Raw genomic sequence first — 3,124 nt, forward strand, 5'->3', positions numbered from 1 at the left:
GAAAGGAGATATCATTTGAAATGTAAATAATGAGAATATCTAATAAAAACATTTAAAAAAAGCAAATGACCAAATCCTTTAAAGAAATTCAGGAAAACTCAAATAATGAGAGAAAATGAATAAATTTTTTAAAGAAAGCCAAGAGAAAAAATAGAACTGTTTAAGACCTGAAAATGGAAATAGAAGCAATAAAGAATACACAAACTGAGGAAATCCTGGAGATGGAAAAAAGAGAACATGTACAACAGATGAAAACATCACTAACAGAATGCATGAGACAGAAAAGAGAATCTCAGGTGTAAAAGATATGATAGAAAAAGTCGATACACTAGTTGAAGAAAATGCCAAATCTAAAACATTCATGACACAAAACATACCAAAAATCTAGGATACTATGAAAAGACTAAATTTAAGAATAATAGGAACAGAAGAAAGAGAAGATTCCCAGATCAAAGACCCAGAAAATATTTTCAACAAAACCATAAAAGTAAAGTTTCCTAACTTAAAGGAGATGCTTATAAAAATACAAGAAGCTGCTTCCGGTTTGAGAAAGGTTGTGCTTTGGGCACGTGTGTCTTTCCCACTGGGGTCCTGCATGTCCCTCTGTCCCAGTGATCTTGTCTGTGGTTCTCCTTGCAGGCCTAAGGATGAAGGTGAGAAGAAATAAAAAGCAGGTCCCAAGCTTTCGCAAGTTTATAAAAACTAGTAAAGTGAAACTTGAAAACAAACTGAAAAATAAGCAATTTAAACAACAAAGTACCATCAAGAAGTACCTAAAAGAGTAGAGGAAACTAAGGCAAGCTGTAAAAGATGCTGTGTATAAAAAACCCATTCCATTGGAGGACCCAAAGAGCAAACGACCAGTTAAAAGGATGGAGAGGGAAGAAGAGGATGAAGAAGTTCTTCCTTTAGATATGATGGATGAGGATGACTTACAGCTGATGAAAGATTTAGGACAAAAAGCATCTTTTCTCACGAGAGATCTTTCTTCTAGTGAACCAGTTCATGTCAAGAAACAAAAGCATGAGAGTGTTATAGAGAAGTATGAAAAAGTGCCAAGAACTCTGCAAACTGCCCCAGAGAAGGAGTTGATTCACCTGCTTCCTATCAAGGATAAGAGTGGCATAATCCCACAGACTCAGGAGAAGCCAGTCACTGACATCCAGCAAGAAGAAGAAGATGAGGAAGAGCTGCAAGTTGAGGCAGAGGTCTTTGAAGACCCCAGGCAAGAGCTGACCATAGAAGAGCATGTGATCGAGAGAAAGAGGAAACTACAGGACACGAAAATACAGATTGCAAGCCTGGCATCTGCTATTCTGTCAGATCCATATTAAAGTCATATTAAAAAACTGAAAGAGTTGTGTTCCATGCTGATGGAGCAGGACCCTGATGTGGCTGTCACTGTCTGGAATTTGGTTATCATCTCACTGATGGAGCTGTTTAAGGATATCACTCCCTCCTATAAAATCCGGCCCCTAATCGAAGCAGAAAAATCTACCAAGATTTGTAAAGAAACACACAAGTTAAGAGAATTTGAAGAAGGCCTGGTTAGCAAATACAAATTTTATTTGGAAAATCTGGAGCAAACAGTTAAAGACTGGAAGCAAAGGAAGCTGAAGAAGAGCAATGTGGTGTCCTTAAATGCCTACAGAGGGCTGGCTGAGGGGGCAGTGAAGAGCCTGCGTGAGCTGCTGGTGGCTCTGCCCCATTTTAACTTTCACAAAAACATCATTGTACTGATTGTCGCACTGATGAACAATGGGTCAAAACCGGTATCTGAAATGTGTTGTGAAGCAGTAAAGAAACTCTTTAAACAGGATAAATTAGGCCAAGCTTCTCTTCGTGTAATTAAAGTCTGGTTTTGTAAAAGGTAGAAATTACAAAGTTAGGCCAGAGATGTTAAAAACATTTTTATGCCTGCAAATCAAGGAAGTAGAAGTGAAAAAAAAAGATACAGAGGACATTAGCAAACCCAAAAGGTTCATGACTTTCAAGGAAAAGAGAAAAACGCTATCAAGAATGCAAAGAAAGTGGAAGAAAGCAGAAGAGAAACTGGAGCGGGAACTTCAGGAGGCAGAAGCTTCAGAGAGTACTGAGAGAAAGCTGAAACTGTACAAAGAGACTCTGAATATTGTGTTTGTGACCTACTTCAGAATATTGAAGAAGGCCCAGAAGTCACCTCTTCTGCCAGTGGTTCTAGAAGGTCTTGCCAAGTTTGCACATCTTATAAATGTGGAGTTTTTTGATTTGATGAGTTTTTCGTGGTTCTTCATACCCTTATTGAGTCTGGTGATCTAAGTTATCAAGAAAGTCTCCACTGTGTTCAAACTGCTTTTCATATTCTTTCTGGACAAGGTGATGTTTTAAATATTGACCTGATGAAATTGTATACACATCTCTACAAGACACATACAGATTATGTGGGGCCTGTGTCTTTTTGAACAAGGAAGACTTCCTAAGAATGGTTCTGTGAGAACAGAAGCAGAGCCACAGAAGACTCTGCTTATTGGCTTGCTCTTCGTGCCTTGCTCAGCTTGCTTTTTTATACAGTCCACACCAACTTGTTCAGGAATGGCACTGCCGGTCAGTCGTGAATTCTATAAATGCCCTGCAGACATGCCATAGTCTAGTCTAATGGAGGCAGTTCTTCAGTTGAGAAAAACTCAGGCGACTCTAGTGTATGTTATAAGTCGACAAAACCTAAACAAGACAGTTACTAAATTCTCTTTATAACTAAATCAATATTGTTATTGCAGCACCATAGATGAAAGCAAATAAAATAGAATTTGTGGGTTTTTCTTTAAAAAAAAAATACAAGAAGCTTATAGAACACCAAACATATTGGACCAGAAAACAAAGTCCCTTCAGCATATAGTAATCAAAACACTGAACATACTCAACAAAGCTCCAAGGGGAAAGGCCAAGCAACATATAAAGGCAGACCTATTAGAATTACAACCAACTTCTTAACAGAGACTCAAAATTCCAGAAGGACCTGGACAGACATCTTGCAGAATCTAAGAGACCATGAATGTCAGCCCAGACTACTATACCCAGCAAAACTTTCAGTCATCATAGATGGAGAAAACAAGATATTCCATGACAAAGTAAATGAAACCATGTC

General features: G+C 38.2%; 1 pseudogene; it reads left to right on the forward strand.

Annotated features, from left to right (window-relative positions):
- The first annotated feature begins 647 nt into the window (after positions 1-647).
- LOC116091405 lies at positions 648-2,441 on the forward strand (annotated as a pseudogene).
- The last annotated feature ends 683 nt before the right edge of the window (positions 2,442-3,124 follow it).

This window comes from Mastomys coucha, chromosome X (assembly GCF_008632895.1).
Source record: "Mastomys coucha isolate ucsf_1 chromosome X, UCSF_Mcou_1, whole genome shotgun sequence".
NCBI classification, from domain to species: Eukaryota; Metazoa; Chordata; class Mammalia; order Rodentia; family Muridae; genus Mastomys; species Mastomys coucha.